This window comes from Triticum aestivum, chromosome 5D, assembly GCF_018294505.1.
Source record: "Triticum aestivum cultivar Chinese Spring chromosome 5D, IWGSC CS RefSeq v2.1, whole genome shotgun sequence".
NCBI lineage: Eukaryota > Viridiplantae > Streptophyta > Magnoliopsida > Poales > Poaceae > Triticum > Triticum aestivum.
The window spans coordinates 142,079,414-142,105,288 of NC_057808.1; positions in this window are offsets into that span (position 1 = coordinate 142,079,414).

Below are 25,875 nucleotides of genomic sequence, written 5' to 3' on the forward strand. Positions count from 1 at the left end.
AGAAAAAGTTAAAAGATGGCATGATAAAAGAATACAAAAGCATGAGTTCAAAGCTGGAGAATATGTTCTTTTGTACAACTCTCGTTTTAGATTCGTTGCAGGAAAACTTCTCTCCAAATGGGAAGGACCCTATGTTATCGAGGAGGTTTATCAATCTGGAGCGATCAAAATAAACAATGCCAAAGGTACTAACCCGAAGGTTGTTAATGGGCAACGAATAAAACACTATATCTCAGGTGCGCCCATTAATGTTGAAAGTAATATTATACAAACTATGACACCGGAAGAACACATAAAGGAGACCTTCCGGAACACTCCAGAATCGTGAAAAAAGAGGAGGTATGTGATACGGTAAGTAAACGGACTCCGAAAAATCTACAAAAATATTTTCTGTCCGTTTTGGAAAATAACAAAAAATAGGAAAATAAGAAACTACCGGGAAGGTGGGTTGTGCCCACCTCTGGTACCTTCCGGACTCCGTTTTTCTTCCGTTTGCTTGTTTCCCAAGATAAAAGAATTCTTTATATACCCCCCGAACCTATTGGCCACCATATCATGGAGAAATCTTCTATTTTCTTTTCCTTGCTATTTCCTGATAGAAACCATCTACCATGTCCGTTTCAAGCTCCTCCAAGGAGAAGTTCTTCAAGAACGTCATCAACCCATATTTGCGGGAGGTGGTGCAGCACCCTCAAGTCATCCAGATGCATGACGGGGTGCTTCACATCCACGATGTGCAAGGTCCCAAGGGAACTGGGACCGTGGAGGCCAGGCTTGAAGCTATGGAGTAGGAGTTCTTCCGGTGCAAGGGGATGGTGGAGCGTTGACTCAATGCCAATCACCTCATGATCATGGACTTTACTCGTGATCTCAAGGTGGATGGCAAATCCATGAAGGACATCGCCTCCACCCTCAACAAGCAAATCAACTTCCTCCAAAACCAGATCTACGATCTCCAAAACCAAGTCTTTGAATATGAGGCGAGGTTTAAAGGTATGAGTTTGGCTGCCAGTTGCGGGACCCGTGAGACTCATTCCTCCTCTTATGATGGTGGACCTCTGCCATGGAAACCTGATGACAAGATCGCCTCTACTTCATCGCCACCACCTCCTTCTTCATCACCAAAAGAAAATTGAGTATTGGGTATGGGCACTCCCCTTGGCTTCCGCCAAGCTTGGGGGAGGTGTCCCGGTATCGTATCACCCCCACTATCTTTTGCCTTTAGTTATTTTTGTTCGATCCATAGTTATCCTTTTCTATAGATGAATAAAAGTTTAGTTCGATCCTTTCTTTTTGAGAGTTTGCTTAGTGATCTATCCTTGTAATCGTGTGCAAGATATATAATAAAGTTTAGTTTGAGTTTTTGCTTTCTTTACTTTCTTGTTTCAATAAAAAGAAAGGAAATAAATGAAAAAAGGTCATATGCTAATCTTCGGGTAGGTGATGACACCACATAAGGAAAAGTATATGTAGAAAATTTTATTAGAGATTGACAAACATAGCATTTGGCAATGATGGAACTCATGAAAGAAATAATAAGGGAAGAGAAGATTCACATATAAATACACTATCCTGGAAATCTTTTGTGATTATGAGCCCCCATCAAAATATTATATGCCAAAATTGTTGACGTTGGACAAGGAAGACAACGTAATGATTTATGTTTGCTCATATTCACATATAAGTTATATTGTCATAGATCCTTCAACATGTGGTGCTTGCCCCCCATCTTTGCTAACCAAAAATTCCGCACCAAGTAGAGATACTACTTGTGCATCCAAAAACCCTTAAACCCAAATCTTATTTTCAAGAGCCCACCATACCTACCTAGGGATTGAGCAAGATCCCTCAAGTTGTCATCGGTGCAATAAGGCAATAAAAATTGCTTCTAAAAGTGTTAGATCATTTTGTGTAAGTGAGAATTGAGCGTTGTACGAACTTGTGATAGCAAAGAAATAAAAGCGACACACTGCATAATAAAGGTTGCTATCATAAGGGGAAATATAACGTGACGTTCTTTTGCACTAAGCGGTTGAGCATACAAACAAATAAGCGCATGGCAACCTGTGCTTCCCTCTCCGAAGGGCCTATCTTTTACTTTTATGTATTTATTTTTATGCAAGAGTCAAAGTTTTCTCTCTTACTTTTTATTTTTCTCCTTTGGCAAGAATCATGTGGTGAGGAAAGATCTAGGCATATATGTCCAACTGAATAAGGGTAGCATGAGTTATTATTGTTGACATCACCCTTGAGGTGAATACGCTGGGAGGCAAAATTATAAGCCCCTATCTTTCTATATGTCCGGTTGAAACATTTTGCTCATGTGTACGCGGTGAGTGTTAGCAATCATAGAAGACTATATGATGGTCGAGTATGTGGACTTTCCTAAAGGCTCCGTTACGTGACCCTTCATGAAAAGACGATGAATTGTAGTTGCAAAGTTCACTGAGAACATAGTTTGTTGGTTTCCAATAAACTTTATGCTTTATACTTCGATAGTGTGATGAATTGTTACTTATTCATGCGAAGTCCATGATAAAAGTTCTATGATAAAAGCTTTTTATGTTAAAATTTGTTGTTGTTATAATAATTCACATGATGCCTCTATGTCCGTATTTTGTTTTTATCGACACCTCTCTCTCTCTAAGCATGTGGACATGTTTTTCGATTTCGGTTTTCGCTTGAGGACAAGCGGGGTCTAAGCTTGGGGGAGTTGATACGTCCATTTTGCATCATGTTTACCTACTGTTTTTTATAATGTTTTTATGCATAATAATGCTTTTTGGAGTAATTCTAATGCATTTTCTCTCATAATATGCAAGGTTCACACAAAAAGGGAGAATTCCAGCAGCTGGAAATCTGGACCTGGAAAAGCTATGTCAGGCCACCTATTCTGAACAACTCCAAACAAGATGAAACTTCAAGAGGATTTTTTATGCAATAAATAAGAAATACTGGAGCCAATAAGTACCAGAGGGGGCCCACCAGGTGGGCACAACCCACCTGGGCGCACCAGGGAGCCCAGGCGCGCCCTGGTGGGTTGTGCTCTCCTCGGCCCACCTCCGGTGCCCATCTTCTGGTATATAAGTCATTTTGACCTAGAAAAAAATAAGGAGATAACTTTCAGGATGGAGCGCCGCCGTCTCGAGGCGGAACTTGGGCAGGAGCACTTTTGCCCTCCGGCGGAGCGATTCCGCTGGGGGAACTTCCCTCGCGGAGGGGGAAATCATCATCATCATCATCACCAACAACTCTCCCATCTTGGGGAGGGCAATCTCCATCAACATCTTCAACAGAACCATCTCATCTCAAACCCTAGTTCATCTCTTGTGATCAATCTTTGTACCAGAACTATAGATTGGTGCTTGTGGGTGACTAGTAGTGTTGATTACATCTTGTAGTTGATTACTATATGGTTTATTTGGTGGAAGATTATATGTTCAGATCCAATATGCTATTTAATACACCTATGATATTGAATGATTATCATTTGTGAGTAGTTACTTTTGTTCTTGAGGTCACGGGAGAAATCATGTTGCAAGTAATCATGTGAACTTGATATGTGTTCGATATTTTGATAATATGTATGTTGTGCTTCCCTTAGTGGTGTCAAGTGAACGTCGACTACATGACACTTCACCATATTTGGGCCTAAGGGAATGCATTGTGGAGTAGTTATTAGATGATGGGTTGCGAGAGTGACGGAAGCTTAAAACCCTAGTTTATACGCTATTCCGTAAGGGACCGATTGGATCCAAAAGTTTAATGCTATGGTTAGAATTTGTTCTTAATACTTTTCTCATAGTTGCGGATGCTTGCAAGGTGGTTAATCATAAGTAGGAGGTTTGTTCAAGTTAGAATAGCACCTAAGCACCGGTCCACCCACATATCAAATTATCAAAGGAGCGAACACGAATCGAATCAACATGATGAAAGTGATTAGATGAAATTCCCATATACCCTCAAGAACGCTTTGCTTATTATAAGAGATCGTTTTGGCCTGTCCTTTGCCTCAAAAGGATTGGGCTACCTTGCTGCACTTTTGTTACTATTATGGTTACTTGCTCGTAGGTTTGAGAAAAGTGGTTGAGGGCTTTGGAGCATATCACTAAGCATTTTGAGCAAGTAGATCATTAAGCAACACCTCATCCCCTTTTAATAGTATTGGCTTTTCCTATGGACTCAATGTGATCTTGGATCACTAAAATAGAAATATAGAATCTTGAGATTTTGCCAATATTTGTCCTTAGCATTTTGAGGGGTCCACATCTCTAGTCCATGCCATGCCAATCATTGAACTTTATGAAATATTCAACTTGAACGGATATTAGTTCAATGAGCTATATGTTGTTATGAATTACCAAAACCACCAGGGGATTAGTTGCACTTTCAGATGCACGGAGGTTTGCACGTTTCTCTCATACACGTACGCGCGTATGTGTGAGGCGTTGGGCTCTAACTGAACCCGAGCGAGGCATTCGCTTACTGAACCCGAGCGATTGCACTAGCTACTTTACTGAACCCGAGCGATCGATCCCTTGGCTGTTAACTGAACCCGAGTGATTCCTTCGCTACTGCTGCTAACTGAAGCCAATCGAACCTGCTGCCTCTTGATGAACAGTGACCATTGTTGGGGGTTGGATGAACAATTCCCGGTGACGGGTGGATGAACAAAACCCCATGGTAGTAGAGGACGTTACCGCTGGATGATCAGGACCTCGATCGAGGAGGCCGGCACACACAAGCCGGTTGGGGGTGGATGAACAGGACCCCGTGGAGGGCTGGTTGAACACTAGCCGGCGGAGGCTGGATGAACAGGATCCTGTGGAGGGCTGGTTGAAAAGTAGCTGGTGGAGGCTGGATGAATAGTAGCTCATGGATGAACAATAGCTGGTGGAGGCTAGAGGAAGTCAACGGTGGATGAATAGTAGCAGGTGGAGGCTGGAGGAAGTCGACGGTGGATGAACAATAGCCCGTGGAGGCTAGGGTGAGGCAGTAGAAGGTGGTTGAACAACAACCCTTGGAGTCTCATTTTGCGGTACGCCACACCCCTCCCGATGAACATGACTCCATTTCTACCGTAGGCGCTCTAACACAAGCCTGTTTCCTTCGTTTGGCGGTACGCCACACCCCTCCCGGTCAATAGCACCCCATTTCGACCATAGGAGCTCGAACACAAGTCTGTTTCCTTCGTTCTATGGTGCGCCAAGCCTTGTTTCGGCTGTTCTGTCCAAGCCGGTAGGCTTGCGATGAACACGACACATTCTGTTGCCTCCCGATGAATGCTACCTCTTGAGCATGCGTTGATTTTTCCCTTGAAGAGGAAAGCGTGATGCAGCAAAGTAGTGTAAGGATTTCCCTCAGTTTTTTAGAACCAAGGTATCAATCTAGTAGGAGGCCACACGCAAGTCCCTCGTACCTACACAAACAAATAAGAACCTTGCAACCAACGCGATAAAGGGGTTGTCAATCCCTTCACGGCCACTTGCAAAAGTGAGATCTGATAGAGATGATCAGATAATATTTATGATATTTTTATGATAAAGACTAAAAGTAAAGAAAGCAAAATAAACGGCGATAGAAATAACTTGTTGACGGGAGATTAATATGATGGAAAATAGACCCGGGGGCCATAGGTTTCACTAGTGGCTTCTCTCAAGAGCATAAGTATTTTACGGTGGGTGAACGAATTACTGTTGAGCAATTGACAGAATTGAGCATAGTTATGAGAATATCTAGGTATGATCATGTATATAGGCATCACGTCCGAGGCAAGTAGACCGACTCCTGCTTGCATCTAATACTATTACTCCACTCATCGACCGCTATCCAGCATGCATCTAGAGTATTAAGTTCATGAAAACAGAGTAACGCCTTAAGCAAGATGACATGATGTAGAGGGATAAATTCATGCAATATGATAAAAAAACCATCTTGTTATCCTCGATGGCAACAATACAATACGTGCCTTGCTGCCCCTACTGTCACTGGGAAAGGACACCGCAAGATTGAACCCAAAGCTAAGCACTTCTCCCATTGCAAAAAAGATCAATCTAGTAGGCCAAACCAAACTGATAATTCGAAGAGACTTGCAAAGATAACCAATCATACATAAAAGAATTCAGAGAAGATTCAAATATTTTTCATAGATAATCTTGATCCTAAACCCACAATTCATCGGTCTCAACAAACACACTGCAAAAGAAGATTACATCGAATAGATCTCCACGAGAGAGGGGGAGAACATTGTATTGAGATCCAAAAAGAGAGAAGAAGCCATCTAGCTACTAACTATGGACCCGAAGGTCTGAGGTAAACTACTCACACTTCATTGGAGAGGCTATGGTGATGATGTAGAAGCCCTCCGTGATGGATGCCCCCTCCGGCGGAGCTCCAGAACAGGCCCCAAGATGGGATCTCGTGGGTACAGAAGGTTGCGGCAGTGGAATTAGGTTTCTGGCACCGTATCTGATCGTTTGGGGGTACGTAGGTATATATAGGAGGAAGGAGTACGTCGGTGGAGCAAAAGGGGGCCCACGAGGGTGGAGGGCGCGCCCTGAGGGGTGGGCGCGCCCCCTACCTCGTGGCCTCCTCTTTTGTTTCTTAACGTAGGGTCCAAGTCTCCTGGATCATATTCTTCCTAAAAATCACGTTCCCGAAGGTTTCATTCCATTTGGACTCCGTTTGATATTCCTTTCCTACGAAACTCTAAAATAGACAAAAAATAACAATGTAACGCCCATGATGCGGCTATATCTCCCACGTGTCGAGGCACGACTTAGAGGCATAACCGCATAGTGGTTTTGTCGCAAGAAGGGTCATCTTCACACAATCCCATGTAATGAACAAGAATGGGATAAAGAGTTGGCTTACAATTGCCACTTCACACATTACATAAATATTATTCATACATTATCCAAAATACAATCATATAGACCGACTGCGGTCAAAATCCAGATGAAAATAAGACAACCCCAAATGCTAGATCCCCGATCGTCCCAACTGGGCTCCACTACTGATCATCGGGAAAAGACACATAGTAACGACCACGTTCCTCGTCGAACTCCCACTTGAGATCGACGCCATCATCTGCACTGGCATCATCGGCACCTGCAACTGTTTTGGTAGAATCTGTGAGTCATGGGGACTCAGCAATCTCACACCCGCGAGATCAAGACTATTTAAGCTGGTAGGGAAGGATGGTGTAATGAGGTGGAGCTGCAGCGGCAAAAGCATATATGGTGGCTAACTTGCGCAAATGAGAGCGAGAAGAGAAGCAACGGAACGGACGTCATCTAGCAATGACCAAGAAGTGATCCTGAACACCTACTTACGTCATTCATAACACAGACCATGTTCACTTCCCGGACTCCGCCGAGAAGAGACCATCACGGCTACACACGCGGTTGATGTATTTTAATTGGGTCAAGTGACAAGTTATCTACAACCGGACATTAACAAATTCCCATCTGCCTCATAACCGCGGGCACGGCTTTCGAAAGATAATACCCTGCAGGGGTGTCCCAACTTAGCCCATCATAAGCTCTCACGGTCAACGAAGGATAAACCTTCTCCCGGAAAGACCCGATCAGTCTCGGAATCCCGGTTTACAAGACATCTCGACAATGGTAAAACAAGACAAGCAAAGCCACCCGAATGTGCCGACAAATCCCGATAGGAGCTGCACATATCTCGTTCTCAGGGCACACCGGATGAACACTACGTACAGCTAAAACCAATCCTCGAGTTTCCCCAAGGTGGCGCTGCAAGTGGCTCTAGTTTGGACCAGCACTCAGAGGAACACTGGCCTGGGGGTTTAAATAAAGATGACCCTCGGGCTCGCGAAAACCCGGGGGAAAAGGCTTAGGTGGCAAATGGTAAAACCAAAGTTGGGCCTTGCTGGAGGAGTTTTATTCAAGGCGAACTGTCAAGGGGGTGCCATAAATCACCCGACTGCGTAAGGAACGCAAACTCAAGGAACATAATCCCGGTATAACAGTAACTAGGGCGGCAAGAGTGGAACAAAACACCTGGCATAAGTCCGAGCCTTCCACCCTTTACCAAAATATATAGATGCATTAATTAAATAAGAGATATTGTGGTATCCCAACATATCCATGTTCCGACATGGAACAAACTTCAACTTCACCTGCAACTAGCAACGCTATAAGAGGGGCTGAGCAAAAGCGGTAACATAGCCAAACAACGGTTTGCTAGGAAAGGGTGGTTAGGGGCTGACATGGCTAAAATGGGAGACATGATATAGCAAGTGATAGGTAGCGAGCATGGCAATAGAGCGAACAACTAGCATAGCAAAGATAGAAGTGATTTCGAGGGTGGTCATCTTGCCTGCAAGATTCTCAGAGTTGTCGAAAGCTTGATCCTCGTAAGCGTACTCGACAGGTTCCTCGTTCACGAACTCGTCTCCCGGCTCTACCCAAGACAAGAACACAAACAAACGGAACCACAATCAACAACGAGAAATGCACAAGCAACATGATGCAAAACATGTATGATATGCAAGATATGATATGCGATGCATATGCGTGCTCCGGAAGGAAAATGATGAACATGGCAGTAACTTGGCAAACCAAGTATGCCACTGGAAAGAAGAGGTGATTTCGGTCGAAATCGATATAAAGATCACCGGAATCGGATGCACGGTTTGCAAATGGCAAGCAAAACAAGAATGACACGAATCTGCGATAAACAGCAAGATAGCACTTAAAATGCAACAAGCAACAATGCTTCAGCACCCCAACATAGCAACAAAGCACATGGCAGTAATCTACAGGAGATGTTTGACAAAAGATGAACACTGAGCTACGGCTAGTTCACAACATATCAAGCTCAATCAAGCATGGCAAAAGTGCAAAAGATTACAGGTTCACAGACTTGGTGAAAAACTGGACATGGCAGAAATCAGCATCAGGTAGCAATGTTCAGAGCACGAAATCAACATGCTACAGGAACTTAACATAGCAAAACAAGGCATGGCAGTGTTCTACTAAATGCACATGACAAAAGTCTCTTACTGACCATAATCCAAAAAGGACCAGAAGATATGATGGAAAGCATGTAAGCATAGCAAGTTTCGTTATCAGGTTTCAGACTTGGCAGAAAACAGAGCATGGCAGAAATATTAATATGTAGGCCTCTTTGGGAGCTTGATGCACTCACTACAGAGCAATGCATGACAAACCAAGCATACCTACAGCAAGATGGCATGTTTATGAAGCTATCCATGGCAAGAACAATTGCATATCATGTATGGATCAACTACAATAAGCTTGGCAAGATTGCAAATCATGTTAAGAATCTGCCAGAAATATTTTATAGCCAAAAGTAGAGCAAGATTGAGTCATGCTATGGCACTCCATAATTGCAAACAATTGCAGGAATGGATCTCTCTGAACATCTCCAAAATATGCATGGATCTCTCTGTAGCATCAAGTTTACATGGCAACAAAATTACAGCAGACGAGGACTTAGAGAAATCACCAAGTCCCTGAAATCAGAAATATTACGGGGCCTACTTTGCATGCTTGTGCTAGTCACCACAGAGATCACAAAAATACATGGACTACACCACTGGAAAGATGGCATGGCATACTTCAAAACACATGTAGAGCTCATGCTCAAAAGATGCACAGATTTAATGATACAAAAATGAAAAATCTCCAAGTTCTGCTAAGAACCAGAGAATAACAGCAACTAGCCCTCTTCCAACAGAGATTTGGACATCAAGATGACCTCTAGTGAACATCGTGCAATTGGAAAAAATGAAGAGCATCATGAGACGAACAATTTGACATAATACACGCGTGAATCGGAGCTACATGCACGGAGTTATAGCTATACGAACAGAGGCTCTTGCTGATGAAATTTAGGGACAGAGAAAGAGGGGGCGAGAAAAGTCAACGGGGGCTGCCAGATCGGATCGAGCCGAGGTCCTCGAGCTCGAGCTCGTCGGCCGGCGAGGAAGGAGGAGAGGGCGGCAGCGCGGCCGGAGGTGGCGCCGGAGGGAGGAGGAGGCGGCGGCCTCGGGGCCGGCGGCGGCGGCGGCGGGCGCGCGGCGGCGGCCGGTGCCGGCGAGGCGGCGGGGCGGCGGGGCCGGCCGGCGCGGCGGCGGCGGGGAGGCCATGGCGGCGCGGTGGCGGCGGGGCAGGCGCGGGCTCGCGGGGGCCCGACGTGGGCTCCGCGGGCCGGCGCGGTACGGCGGCGGCGGACGCTGACGTGGCGGCGCGCGACTCGTCCGCCGGCGCGGGCGGACGTGTCCAGCGCGGGTGGACGTTGTCCGGCAGCGCGAGGTGGAGGACGCTAGGGTTAGACTGCGATTCGTTTTTCGGGATGCCCACATATTTATAGGTAGAGGGAGCTAGGAGGCTCCAAATGAGGTGCGTTTTCGCCCACACGATCGTGATCGAACGACCTAGAGCATGGAAGAGAGTTTGGTGGGTTTTGGGCTGGTTTTAGAGGGGTTTTTTGCTGGACACTCAAATGGACATTGCGGATGCCCGGTTAACCGTTGGAGTACCAAACGACCTCCGAATGGAACGAAACTTGACCGGTGGACTCCGGGTGGTATATTAAGGCCAGTTGACAAACCTCGGTCCATTCCGACAAAGTTTGACACACGCACACGAAAGAAAACAAGAGGGGTGCACCGGAGGAGATAGGAGCGCCGGATTGGAAAACGGACAACGGGGAAAATGCTCGGATGCATGAGACGGACACGTATGCAAAAGCAATGCACATGATGACATGATATAAAAATGCATGACATGAAAAAATACAAAACGAAAGACAAAACCCGACAATGGAGGGAAAAACATAACACATAGCCGAAAATGGCAAGAGTCGGAGTTACAAATATGGCAAGTTACATGCGGGGTGTTACAAACAATTCTGGGCTGGGCCTCCGGTTAACAGGTTAGTCCCGAAAATAATATAAAAGTGGATAATAAAGCCCAATAATGTCCAAAACAGTAGATAATATAACATGGAGCAGTCAAAAATTATAGATACGTTGGAGACGTATCAAGCATCCCCAAGCTTAATTCCTGCTCGTCCTCGAGTAGGTAAATGATAAAAACAGAATTTTTGATGCGGAGTGCTACTTGGCATAATTTCAATGTAATTCTTCTTAATTGTGGTATGAATATTCAGATCCGAAAGATTCAAGACAAAAGTTTAATATTGACATAAAAATAATAATACTTCAAGCATACTAACAAAGCAATTATGTCTTCTCAAAATAACATGGCCAATGAAAGTTATCCCTACAAAATCATATAGTCTGGCTATGCTCTATCTTCACCACACAAAGTATTTAAATCATGCACAACCCCGATGACAAGCCAAGCAATTGTTTCATAATTTTGACGTTCTCAAACTTTTTCAATCTTCACGCAATACATGAGCATGAGCCATGGATATAACACTATATGTGGAATAGAATGGTGGTTGTGGAGAAGACAAAAAGGGAGAAGATAGTCTCACATCGACTAGGCGTATCAACGGGCTATGGAGATGCCCATCAATAGATATCAATGTGAGTGAGTAGGGATTTTCATGCAACGGATGCACTAGAGCTATAAGTATATGAAAGCTCAACAAAAGAAACTAAGTGGGTGTGCATCCAACTCGCTTGCTCACGAAGACCTAGGGCATTTTGAGGAAGCCCATCATTGGAATATACAAGCCAAGTTCTATAATGAAAAATTCCCACTAGTATATGAAAGTGACAAAATGAGAGACTCTCTATCATGAAGATCATGGTGCTACTTTGAAGCACAAGTGTGGTAAAAGGATAGTAACATTGTCCCATCTCTCTTTTTCTGTCATCATTTTTTTATTTGGGAATTTTTTATGGCCTCTTTTTTTTCGTCCGGAGTCTCATCCCGACTTGTGGGGGAATCATAGTCTCCATCATCCTTTTCCTCACTTGGGACAATGCTCTAAAAATTGAGATCATCACACTTTTATTTTCTTACAACTCGATACTTAGAACAAAATATGACTCTATATGAATGCCTCCGGCGGTGTACCGGGATATGCAATGAATCAAGAGTGGCATGTATGAAAGAATTATGAAGGGTGGCTTTGCCACAAATACGATGTCAACTACATGATCATGCAAAGCAATATGACAATGATGGAGCGTGTCATAATAAACAGAACGGTGGAAAGTTGCATGGCAATATATCTCGGAATGGCTATGGAAATGCCATGATAGGTAGGTACGGTGGCTGTTTTGAGGAAGGTTTATGGTGGGTGTATGATACCGGCGAAAAGTGCGTGGTATTAGAGAGGCTAGCAATGGTGGAAGGAAGAAGGGTGCGTATAATCCATGGACTCAACATTAGTCATAAAGAACTCATATACTTATTGCAAAAATCTACAAGTTATCAAAGCAAAGTATTACGTGCATGCTCCTAGGGGGATAGATTGGTAGGAAAAGACCATCGCTCGTCCCCGCACGCCACTCATAAGGAAGATAATCAATAAATAAATCATGCTCCGACTTCATCACATAACGGTTCACCATACGTGCATACTACGGGAATCACAAACTTTAACACAAGTATTTCTCAAATTCACAACTACTCAACTAGCATGACTCTAATATCACCATCTTTATATCTCAAAACAATTATCAAGCATCAAACTTTTCTTAGTATTCAACACACTCATACGAAAGTTTTTACTAATCTTGAATACCAATTAGGATTATTAAAGCAATTTACCATGCTATTTAAGACTCTCAAAATAATCTAAGTGAAGCATGAGAGATCAATAGTTTCTATAAAACAAATCCACCACCGTGCTCTAAAAGATATAAGTGAAGCACTAGAGCAAAACTATATAACTCAAAAGATATAAGCGAAGCACATAGAGTATTCTAACAAATTCCAGATCATGTATGGCTCTCTCAAAAGGTGTGTACAGCAAGGATGATTGTGGTAAACTAAAAATCAAAGACTCAAATCATACAAGACGCTCCAAGCAAAACACATCTCATGTGGTGAATAAAAATATAGCTCCAAGTAAAGTTACCGATGGAAGTAGACGAAAGAGGGGATGCCTTCCGGGGCATCCCCAAGCTTTGGCTTTATGGTGTCCTTAGATTATCTTGGGGATGCCATGGGCATCCCAAAGCTTAGGCTCTTGCCACTCCTTGTTCCATAATCCATCAAAAATCTTTCACCAAAAACTTGAAAACTTCACAACACAAAACTCAACAGAAAATCTCGTGAGTTCCGTTAGCGGAAGAAAACAAAAGACCACTTCAAGGTACTGTAATGAACTCATTATTTATTTATATTGGTGTTAAACCTACTTTATTCCAACTTCTCTATGGTTTATAAACTATTTTACTAGCCATAGATTCATCAAAATAAGCAAACAACACACGAAAAACAGAATCTGTCAAAAACAGAACAGTCTGTAGTAATCTGTAACTAACGCAAACTTCTGGACCTCCAAAACATCAGCCAAAATTGGAAGACCTAGGAAATTTGTTTATTGATCAGCAGCAATTGGAATCAGTATTTTATCACGTTCTGGTGATTTTTAACAATTGTTTTCGTGAACATAAAGTTTCTGGAAGTTTCTGCAAGATCAAATAACTATCATCCAAGAAGATCCTATAGGTTTAACTTGGCACAAACACTATTTAAAACATAAAAACACATATAACCAGAGGCTAGATCAAATATTTATTCCTAAACAGAAGTAAAAAGCAAAAAAAACTAAAAATAAAATTGGGTTGCCTCCCAACAAGCGCTATCGTTTAACGCCCCTAGCTAGGCATAAAAGGAATGATAGATCTAGGTATTGCCATCTTTGGTAGGCAATCCATAAGTGGCTCTCATGATAGATTCATATGGTAATTTTATTTTATTCCTAGGGAAGTGTTCCATGCCTTTCTTTAATGGAAATTGGAATCTAATATTCCCTTCCTTCATATCAATAATTGCACCAATCGTTCTAAGGAAAGGTCTACCAAGAATAATAGGACATGAAGGATTGCAATCTATATCAAGAACGATAAAATCTACGGGCACATAATTCCTATTTGCAACAATAAGAACATCATTAATTTTTCCCATAGGTTTCTTAATAGTTGAATCCGCAAGGTGCAAGTTTAGAGAGCAATCATCAAAATCGCGGAAATCTAGCAAATCGCACAAAGTTTTGGGAATAGTGGAAACACTAGCACCCAAATCACATAAAGCATAGAACTCATGATCCTTAATCTTAATTTTAATCGTAGGTTCCCACTCATCAGAAAGTTTTCTAGGGATAGAAACTTCCAACTCAAGCTTTTCTTCATAAGATTGCATCAAGGCATCAACGATATGTTTAGTAAACGCTTTATTTTGACTATATGCATGAGGAGAATTTAGCACGGATTGCAACAAGGAAATACAATCAATCAAAGAGCAATTTTCATAATTAAATTCCTTGAAATCCAAAATAGTGGGTTTAGCAACATCTAGGGTTTTGATTTCTTCAATCCCACTTTTATCAATTTTAGCATCAAGATCTAAAAACTCCAAAGTTTTGGAACGCCTTCTAGGTAAAGGTGGATCATATTCAGTCCCATGATTATCAAGATTCATATTGCAAAACAAAGATTTAATAGGGGACACATCAATAACTTTTAGACCTTCATCTTTATTTTCATAGAAATTTGAAGAACACGCTTTTATAAAGCAATCTTTCTTAGCACGCATTCTAGCGGTTCTTTCTTTGCACTCATCAATGGAAATTCTCATGGCTTTGAGAGACTCATTGATATCATGCTTAGGAGGAATAGATCTAAGCTTTAAAGAATCAACATCAAGAGAAATTCTCTCAACGTTCCTAGCCAATTCATCAACTTTAAGCAATTTTTCTTCAAGCAAATTATTGAAATTCTTTTGTGAATTCATAAACTCTTTAACACTAGTCTCAAATTCAGAGGGCATCTTATTAAAATTTCCATAAGAGTTGTTGTAGGAATTACCATAATTATTAGAGGAATTACTAGGATAAGGCCTAGGATTAAAGTTTCCTCTATACGCGTTGTTACCAAAATTATTCCTACCAACAAAATTCACATCCATAGATTCATTATTATTCTCAATCAAACTAGATAAAGGCATATCATTAGGATCAGAAGAAACACTCTTACTGGCAAATAATTTCATAAGTTCATCCCTCTTTCCACTCAAAACATTAATTTCTTCTATCGCATGCACTTTTTTATTAGTAGATCTTTCAGTGTGCCATTGAGAATAATTAACCATAATATTATCTAGGAGTTTAGTAGCTTCTCCTAAAGTGATTTCCATAAAAGTGCCTCCCGCGGCCGAATCTAAAAGATTTCTAGAAGCAAAATTCAAGCCGGCATAAATTTTTTGTATAATCATCCACAAATTCAAACCATGAGTAGGGCAATTACGTATCATTAATTTCATCCTCTCCCAAGCTTGTGCAATATGTTCATGATCAAGTTGCTTAAAATTCATAATATCGTTTCTAAGAGAGATGATCTTAGCGGGAGGAAAATACTTAGAGATAAAAGCATCTTTGCACTTGTTCCAAGAATCAATACTATTTTTAGGCAAAGACGAAAACCAAGCTTTAGCACGATCTCTAAGCGAAAAAGGAAATAGCTTCAATTTAAAAATATCATTATCAACATCTTTCTTCTTTTGCATATCACACAAATCAACGAAGCTATTTAGATGAGTAGCGGCATCTTCACTAGGAAGGCCGGCGAATTGATCTTTCATGACAAGATTCAACAAAGCAGCATTGATTTCACAAGATTCAGTATTGGTAAGAGGAGCAATCAGAGTGCTAAGGAAATCATTATTGTTGGTATTGGTAAAGTCACATAATTCGATATTATCTTGAGCCATCGTGACAAGAGAGCAATCCAACACACGAGCAAACAAGAGACGGGCAAAAAGAGGTAAACGAAAAAGAGAGGGCGAATAAAACGGCAAGGGTGAAGTGGGGGATAGGAAAACGAGAGGCAAATGGCAAATAATGTAATGCGGGAGATAAGGGATTATGATGGGTACTTGGTATGTAGACTTTTGCGTAGACCTCCCCGGCAACGACGCCAGAAATCCTTCTTGCTACCTCTTAAGCACTCCGTTGGTTTTCCCTTGAAGAGGAAAGGGTGATGCAGCAAAGTAGCGTAAGTATTTCCCTCAGTTTTTGAGAACCAAGGTATCAATCCAGTAGGAGGCTATGCGCGAGTCCCTCGCACCTGCACAATACAAATAAATCCTCGCAACCAACGCGATAAGGGGTTGTCAATCCCTTCATGGTCACTTACGAGAGTGAGATCTGATAGATATGATAGGATAATATTTTTGGTATTTTTATGATAAAGATGCAAGGTAAAATAAAAGCAAAGTAAAAAGCAAAGGAAATAACAAAGTGTTGGAAGATTAATATGATGAAGATATACCTGGGGCCATAGGTTTCACTAGTGGCTTCTCTCAAGAGCATAAGTATTTTACGGTAGGTGAACGAATTACTGTTGAGCAATTGATATTACTCCACTCATCGACCGCTATCCAGCATGCATCTAGAGTATTAAGTTCATGAAAACAGAGTAACGCCTTAAGCAAGATGACATGATGTAGAGGGATAAATTCATGCAATATGATAAAAAACCATCTTGTTATCCTCGATGGCAACAATACAATACGTGCCTTGCTGCCCCTACTGTCACTGGGAAAGGACACCGCAAGATTGAACCCAAAGCTAAGAACTTCTCCCATTGCAAGAAAGATCAATCTAGTAGGCCAAACCAAACTGATAATTCAAAGAGACTTGCAAAGATAACCAATCATACATAAAAGAATTCAGAGAAGATTCAACTATTGTTCATAGATAATCTTGATCATAAACCCACAATTGATCGGTCTCAACAAACACACCGCAAAATAAGATTACATCGAATAGATCTCCACGAGAGAGGGGGAGAACATTGTATTGAGATCCAAAAAGAGAGAAGAAGCCATCTAGCTACTAACTATGGACTCGAAGGTCTTAGGTAAACTACTCACACTTCATCGGAGAGGCTATGGTGATGATGTAGAAGCCCTCCGTGATGGATTTCCCCTCCGGCGGAGCTCCGGAACAGGCCCCAAGATGGGATCTCGTGGGTACAGGAGGTTGCGGCGGTGGAATTAGGTTTTTGGCTCCGTATCTGATCGTTTGGGTGTACGTAGGTATATATAGGAGGAAGGAGTACGTCGGTGGAGCAACAGGGGGCCCACGAGGGTGGAGGGCGCGCCCTGGGGGGGTGGGCGCGCCCCCTACCTCGTGGCCTCCTCTTTTGTTTGTTGACGTAGGGTCCAAGTCTCCTGGATCATATTCTTCCTAAAAATCACGTTCCCGAAGGTTTCATTCCGTTTGGACTCCGTTTGATATTCTTTTTCTGTGAAACTCTGAAATAGGCAAAAAAAAATTCTGGGTTGGGCCTCCGGTTAATAGGTTAGTCCCAAAAATAATATAAAAGTGGATAATAAAGCCCAATAATGTCCAAAACAGTAGATAATATAGCATGGAGCAATCAAAAATTATAGATACGTTGGAGACGTATGAGCTGGCTCCTCCCCGGATTGACCCCTTGAAACATGCTCATTTCCTCGAGGTCTCCATCAGGAATTTGCAGCCTTTTGATCATGACGGGCGACATCAAGTTCCGGCCGGCCCCGCCGTCAACCAACATCTTGTTCACCTTGAGGTTGCATATCGTTGGTGAGACCAACAATGGCAAAGACCCGACCGCGGTTGTGCGGTCAGGGTGGTCCTCGGCGTCAAAGATGTGGGGCGTGCTGGACCACTTCAGCGGCTTCTGAGCGTCGAACGACAGCTCCGCTGCTGTAATCTCATGCGCCCACTGCTTGAGCTGGCGGTGAGAAGTATGCAGCGAGGCGCCACCATCGACGCACATGGCCTCCGTAGCCTTCTGGAACTCTTGCTCACCGGACTCGTCGTCCTCGTCGTGATCATTGTCTTCTTGTTTCTTGTCACGGCCCCGGGCGGGCCTCTCTTGCTGGTTGTCCTTGTCGGGGCGGCTTCCTTGGCCGCCACGCTTCTTGCCGGATCCCTCGGCACTGTGCTGAACTTTCTCCTTGTCCCGCCTTTCATACTCGGCCTTTTGCTTTTCAGCAAGCAGCTCGACTTGTTGGCAGTTCTGGAGGTCATGGCCCTTGGTGCGGTGGATCTTGTAGTACTGCTTGCCGGAGCCCCCTGGCTTGTCGGCAGCTGCTAAGGCCCGGCAGGCGGCGCACCCGGCAATCTCCTTGCCGGGGCCGTCTGCCTTGACCTTCTTGGCAGCGCCGGTGTCGTCAGACCCCTCGACGGCAAGTACGGCCTTGCCCTTGCGTTTCCTGTTGCGACGCCGGTCCTTCTTCGTCGGGGTGGCGGCATCTTCGTCGCTAGAGTCGGTTTCCGCACCGGCGTCTTCGCTGGGGTACTTCCTTCCCTCTTCAGCCCGGGCGCATCTATCAGCCAGAAAGTAGAGCTCGGCCACATCCTTAACCTTGGTCATCGCCAACTCTTCGTGCATCTTGCGGTTGCGCACGTTCTGATGGAACGCGCTGATCACTGCGGTGGGATGAACGTCGGGGATGTTGTACTGCACCCGGCTGAATCTCTGGATGTACTTGCGCAGGGGTTCCCCTTCCTTCTGGGGAATGATATGCAGATCACTGGCCTGGCCATGAGCTTGGTGGCCTCTTGTGAAGGTGCCAACGAACTCATGGCACAGATCCGACCAAGAAGAAATGGAATCCGCCGGCAAGTGCATCAACCAAGATATAACATTGGGCTTCAGTGCCAGCGGAAAATAATTGGCAAGCACCTTGTCGAAGCGAGCTCCGGCCGCCTACATCACGATGGTGTAGATGCTGAGGAACTCGGACGGATGGGTCTTGCCAGTGTGCTTCTCGCCGACGTCGGGCTTGAACGTGCGGTGGGACGGCCACTGGAACTGTCGCAGCTCACGGGTAAAGGCCGGGCAGCCCACCTCGTAAGGTAGGCCGTCGGAGCCCCCCGGTGCTGGGTGGTCCATAGCGGGTCCCGCCCGCTTGTCCGACTGGTGGCGTGTATCACGCCGGCGCTCAATAGTGGTCCGAGCATCTTCGTGAGCTCGTTCTCGAAGAACTTGGCGCTGGTCGCGGTGGGTCCGCGAGTTGGACGACGCTATAGAGATGTTATCACAAGCGTCGTCCCGACGGGTAGACGCCCGCGGCGGCCGGCGAGGAGGAGGAGAGTGCATCGTGGCCGCAGCTCCCCCAGTCCTCCCAGCGCCAACATGTGGTGGCTCGGTGGAGCGCCGACCCGAGGGCCCCGCCGGTCGTGGATCGTCTTTGTTGGCGACGGCGGCGAGGCTCCGGATGGTGGCCCTCCACTCATCGAGCTTCTCTACAGCAGGAGGGAAGTCGAGGAGCAGCTGTGCACGCGCCAAAGCTTCTGCGGGCGTGGGCGGCAGCGACAGCTGCGTGGATCGCGGCGCGCTTCGACTTCTAACCACGTTAGAAGGAGCTCCGTCACGACCCAGCGGTTGCGTGCCATTTTCGCCAGCACCTCGGCGGGCATGCTCAACTTCTTCATCCCGCGAACGACGCACAGGGCTCTTCCCACGGCGGTGCCCAGGGTCACCGGCGTGGTGACGCTGCTCGCCGCGCACACCATGGGAAGAGCACGCAGTGGTCGCCGGCGTGGGCATCTTGGAGGTCGCTGCACTGCCCGCGGGTGGCACAACGATACCCCTGGAGAGCCCAATCCCATCTTTAAACTTGGTGATGTGCGGCCCGTCGCCTGGCGCGCGAACGGCGCTGCTCGCCAGGCTCTGACTGCCAGGGCGATGATGGTGCTCGCGGACCGCGGCTCGGGTTCTGTCCGCGACCGGGCCACTGCTTGCCCATAGTGGTACGGGCGGTTCGGCCCCCGACGAGCCAATCGCCGTGGCCGTCTTCTTCTTGGGAGCCATGGCGATGAAGAAACGCTAGGCTAGCTACTAGACCAGATTCTCACAATTGCGTCCCCTACCTGGTGCGCCAAAGATGTCAGTGTGGAACGACACCTATGGGATCACAAGAATCCCTACTACGGTTGCCGGGGCGCAGGGTTGCGAGAAGAGCAGGATTAGTAATCAGCATAAGGATCGTTTACCCAGGTTCGGGCCGCGAAGATGCGTAAAACCCTAGTCCTGCTTTGGTGGGTGTATTTCAGAGAGTTCTTGAGCTCTCTAACTAGCTATGGTGGGGTGCGTGGTTCCAAAGAGCCGAATCCTTCTCCAGTATGCCATGGGCCTCCTTTTATAGTCGAAAGGGGCTGCCACAGTGGCATACAGGAGGTGGAAAGACGTACAGTATTGTGAGCTTATCGCTTGTATTACAGGACAAGTCGCATTTAATGCGCCGCTGAGGTGTCCCCTAGCTTTATCAGGGACGGGGGCGAGGCCCGTCCCGTCTGTCGCCGGGCCAGTGATGCGTGCAGCGCCATGTAGGCAGGCAGGCAGCTGAGGTGGCGCGGTGGCAAGGCCTCTACGGAGATCTGCATGCCGCCACGCAAGCGCTTGCTAAGTTGGCCTGGAAGCTGCATGTTGCCACGCAGGTGCCTGCCCAGCTGGTTGGGCTGGCAGCTGCATGCGAATGGCGGTGGAAACTTGGTTGGTGCGGGCCTGGCAGTGGCCCTGCTGGCGCCCTTGGTGAGGGCCTTGCCGGGTGGCCCGGCAAGGGCCTTGCCGTGGCACACTGTCATCCCCGGCAGGGATCTTGCCGGGGGTCTTGTGGTTCCCCTCGGCAAGAATCTTGCCGAGGATCGCCGCCTTCTAATCCTCATCTGATCTTGAATATTACTTGTCTTCACAAAGATCTGCATGCCACCACAGGGGTGCCTCCCGAGCCCTGGCCCAACGTGGCTGATGGTGTTGGGGACGTGGGCTCAAGGGTGGCTCGCTCTGTTGGTGTTTGATGGGCCGCCTCGGCAAAGGGGCTTGCCGGGGCCGCTGAGGCTGCCCCGGCAAGGGTCTTGCCGGGGGAACCTGCTTCGTCCCTTTGCTCTTTGTAGTCTTGGTCTTGGCGTTGCTCTGGCTGCCTCAGGCTTCGGTTTTACCTCGGTTCACCTCCCCTGCTCTGCTTGGTGTGGCCGTGGGCGCGGCTCCGACTGCCCGTGCACAGGTAAAGGGGTACAAAGGTGCGCCCCTTCTTTTGTACACCGACATATTAATTCTAATATGTCGCATGTTATTGATGATGCCACTTCTGCTATGCATGATACTTATGATGAAACTACTTCTATGCTTGATACTAGTGTGCCACTTAGTGAATTTCTTGATGAACAACTTGCTAGGGCTAGAGAGAATGAAATTATTGAAACTGTTAATATTGATGAAAGTGATGATGAAGATTCTCCCCCTAGATATGAATTGCCTGTTGTGCCCGAGGGTTATGTAATGGATGAAGAAACTGCTAGAGACTTTCTTGCTTGCAATGATAGGAATGATCTTAAGAAATTATTAGCTAAGCTGAAAGAAAAATCTTTGAATGCTAGAATGAAATATGACCCTGCTTTTGCTACTTCACCTATCTTCGTTACTGATAAGGATTATGATTTCTCTATTGATACTGAGATAATTACTTTGGTTGAATCTGATCCTTTTTATGGCTATGAATCTGAAACTGTTGTGGCACATCTTACTAAATTAAATGATATAGCCACCCTGTTCACTAATGATGAGAAAACTCGCTACTATTATATCCTTAAATTATTTCCGTTCTCATTAAAGGGTGATGCTAAAACATGGTTTAATTCTCTTGATCCTGGTTGTGTGCGTAGTCCCCAGGATATGATTTACTACTTCTCTGCTAAATATTTCCCCGCTCATAAGAAACAAGTTGCCTTAAGGGAAATATATAATTTTGTGCAAATTGAAGAAGAGAGTCTCCCACAAGCTTGGGGGAGGCTTCTCCAATTACTTAATGCTTTGCCTGATCATCCTCTCAAGAAAAATGAAATACTTGATATCTTTTATAATGGACTAACCGATGCTTCCAGAGACCACCTGGATAGTTGTGCTGGTTGTGTTTTTAGGGAAAGAACAGTTGATCAAGCTGAATTGCTATTGAATAATATGTTGGCTAATGAAAATAATTGGACACTTCCTGAACCAACTCCTAAGCCAACTCCGAAGAAAAGGGGTATTCTATTTCTCAGTCCTGAAGATATGCAAGAGGCAAAGAAATCTATGAAAGAAAAAGGTATTAAAACTAAAGATGTTAAGAATTTACCTCCTATTGAAGAAATACATGGTCTTAATTTGCCGCCTGTTGAAGAAATACATGGTCTTGATAACCCGACACAGGTAGTAAAGGTCAATTCTCTCTATAGATTTGATGAAGGTGATATTCCTCGTTGTAAGTCTGCTAGCCAAGGCTTAGATGAGTTTGATAATTTTATTGTCAAACAAGAAAACTTCAATGCTTATGTTGGTAGACAATTGAAGCACAATGCTGATATGCTTGAACACTTGAGTGATTATATGTCTAGAGTTAAAGGTGAACTTAAACTCATTTGTAAACATGCTTCTATGGATACCACTCAAGTAGAACAAGTGTTTAAAGCTCAGAATGATTTGCTCAATGAATTAAATAATAAGAAGAATGATAATGCTGTTAGAGTTATGACTAGAGGGGGTAAAATGACTCAGGAACCTTTGTATCCTGAGGGTCATCCTAAGAGAATTGAGCAGGATTCTCAGAGAACTAATGTTGATGCACCTAGTCCTTCTAAGTGGAAGAAAAAGAAAAATGATAGGACTTTGCATGCTTCTAGTGAATCTATTGTTGACACACCTGAGAATGCCAATGATATTTCTATCTCTGATGCTGAAACACACTATGGTGATGAACATGAACCTAGTGATAATGTTAATGATGATGTTCATGTTGATACTCAACCAAGTAATAACAATGATGTAGAAATTGAACCTGTCGTTGATCTTGATAACCCACAATCAAAGAATCAACGTTATGATAAGAGAGATTTCGTTGCTAGGAAGCACGGTAAAGAAAGGGAACCATGGGTTCAGAAACCCATGCCTTTTCCTCCTAAACCATCCAAGAAAAAGGATGATGAGGATTTTGATCGTTTTGCTGAAATGATTAGACCTATCTTCTTGCGTATGCGTTTCACTGATATGCTTAAAATGAATCCTTATGCTAAGTATATGAAGGATATTGTTACAAATAAGAGAAAGATACCGAAAGCTGAAATTTCCACCATGCTTGCTAATTATACTTTTAGGGGTGGAATACCTAAGAAACTTCGAGATCCAGGAGTACCATATATACCATGCTCCATTAAAAGAAACTATGTTAGAAGTGTTTTATGTGATCTTGGAGCCGGTGTTAGTGTTATGCCTCTCTCTTTATATCGTTGACTTGATTTGAATAAGTTGACTCCTAGTGAAATATCTTTGCAAATGGCCGATAAATAAACTGCTATACCTATCGGTATTTGTGAGGATGTGCCTGTTGTGGTTGCAAATGTTACTATTTTAACGGACTTTGTTATTCTGGATATTCCCGAGGATGATAGTATGTCAATTATCCTTGGTAGACCCTTTTTGAATACTGCAGAGGCTGTTATTGATTGCAACAAAGGCACTATCACTTTTCATGTTAATGGTAATGAGCATACGGTACACTTTCCGAGGAAACAACCTCAAGTCCACAGTATCAATTCTATTGGAAAAATTCCATCGATTATTACTGGAGGTTTTGAATTTCCTCTTCCTACTGTCAAGAAGAAATATGATATTCTTATTATTGGTGATATGCATATCCCCGTTGAGGTAACCTAGTGTTATTCGAAATTTATCCGGTTCCATGTTATTCGGAATGAGTTTGTTAACAAGACTTGATCAACCTTGTTAGTGGATTCCTTTTGATGAGCATGAGATGGATGAAGTTAGAAAGCACAACCTTCTGTACCCTCCTTTTACTTTCTTTAATATAGATTAAATGAAGCAAAATAGTATTTTCTGTCTGTTTTCTGATTTATCCTTGCAATAAAAAATACCCTGAAAATAAAAGTTCTCCAAATGCCCCGAAAATGAAATATGATTTTTCTAGAATATTTGAGAATATCTTGCACTGAGAACACATCAGAGGGGGCAGCCACCTGGCCACGAGGGTCCAGGGCGCGCCCAACCCCTGGGCGCACCCCCTGCCTCATGGGCCCCTGGTGGCTCCCCTCCACTTATTCCAGCCACCACACACTCCTTCTTCCTCCCAAAAAAATCACCAACCAGCTCAAGCACGAGTTCTAGCTCATCTTGCTGCCATTTTTTATCTCCTTGCTCAAAGCTCCACTCACAAAACTGCTTTGGGGGATTGTTCTTCGGTGTGTGACTCCTCCAATGGTCCAATTAGTTTTTGTTCTAGTGCTTTATTTATTGCAAATTTTTGCTGCTTAGGTGACCCTGTTCTTGAGCTTGCATGTCAAATTTATATGGTCCCAAGTAGTTCTAATGCATGATATAGTCTCTAGGCACTTGTAGGAGTACTTGCTATCAATTTTGTTCAGTTTGGTTCACTTTTATTTTAAGCTACTAAAAATTTCAGAAATTTTCAGAAATTGATGAAGAGGGGGCTCTTCAAGGCGAAGCTCGAAGGACAAGCAAAGTGAGGAGGATAAGAGGCCCAAACATAATCTCCTTCGCACCGCGGAAGTTCGGCCGTGTGAATGGCCTTGTGATGAGTTCTTAACAGCGGCCGGGATTCATGATGATTTTTATTCTTTGGTTGAGAATGCGGGCCTCACCAACTTCCTCCACGACCAGCGCGAACGGTATCTCTTATTCACCAATATATTCGTGCAAAATTTTCATTTCCATGCTAGGAGATCACCACCTTCAGTGGAATTTTGTTTGTATGATGAGCATAAGGAGATGTCCCTTTCTGATTTCTGCCGGGTCTGTAAGATACCCTTTACTGGCAGCATAGAGGAACCACATCATAATGATGTGGAAGGGTTTATTGATATGATTGCTGTAGGGGAAAGGAGGAAAGTTTCTGATGCAATTATCACTAGCATACACTTTCTGGTTCTGCGTACTTTGCGATATTTGCTAGTAGATGTTTCATTGGTTGCGGAAACTGTGGAAACCTTAGTGCCCCTGATATTGTTATTTTGTGCCATGCCTTGTTTCGTGACAACACTTTTAGTCTAGGCGCTATTATTGCCAAGCGGTTAAGTCTGAACCGCATGAAGGGTCCCATCTTGGGAGGTATCTTCGCCTCACGCCTCGCTGCACACTTTAACTTACCTATTAGGCATTATGAGAAAGAAGAAAAGTTGTTGCCTCCTATTTTCGTAGACTATAAGAGTATGGTAGCACATGATTTTATTGTTAAGAATAAGAAAAGATGCTTAACTACAGACTGATATTTGATAAAAATCACCCTGACACTATTACTTTGCCTGCTCCTTCTTTGTTTGACTTATCTTCAGGCAAATATCTTGTTCTACCGGAGGCATTTCATGCCTACCAGAACCCCACATCAGCTACAGCCAGAGCCGGAGCCACAACCTGATTCTCCACGTCAGTCGGTTTACCATTGGGATCCAGAGGGGATCGCCAAACAGTTGTACCCCGAGGCTCCATCTCAGTACGACCCCAACCACAACTTTGATCCATGGGCATAGACCAACTTAGGCCAAAAGCCTAAGCTTGGGGGAGTACGTATTTCTCACCGACATTACATTCATGTTCACACACTCATTCTAGCTATCGGTGCTCATACTTTTTCACTGTAATATCCATGCTAGTTTATTTTCTTTTCT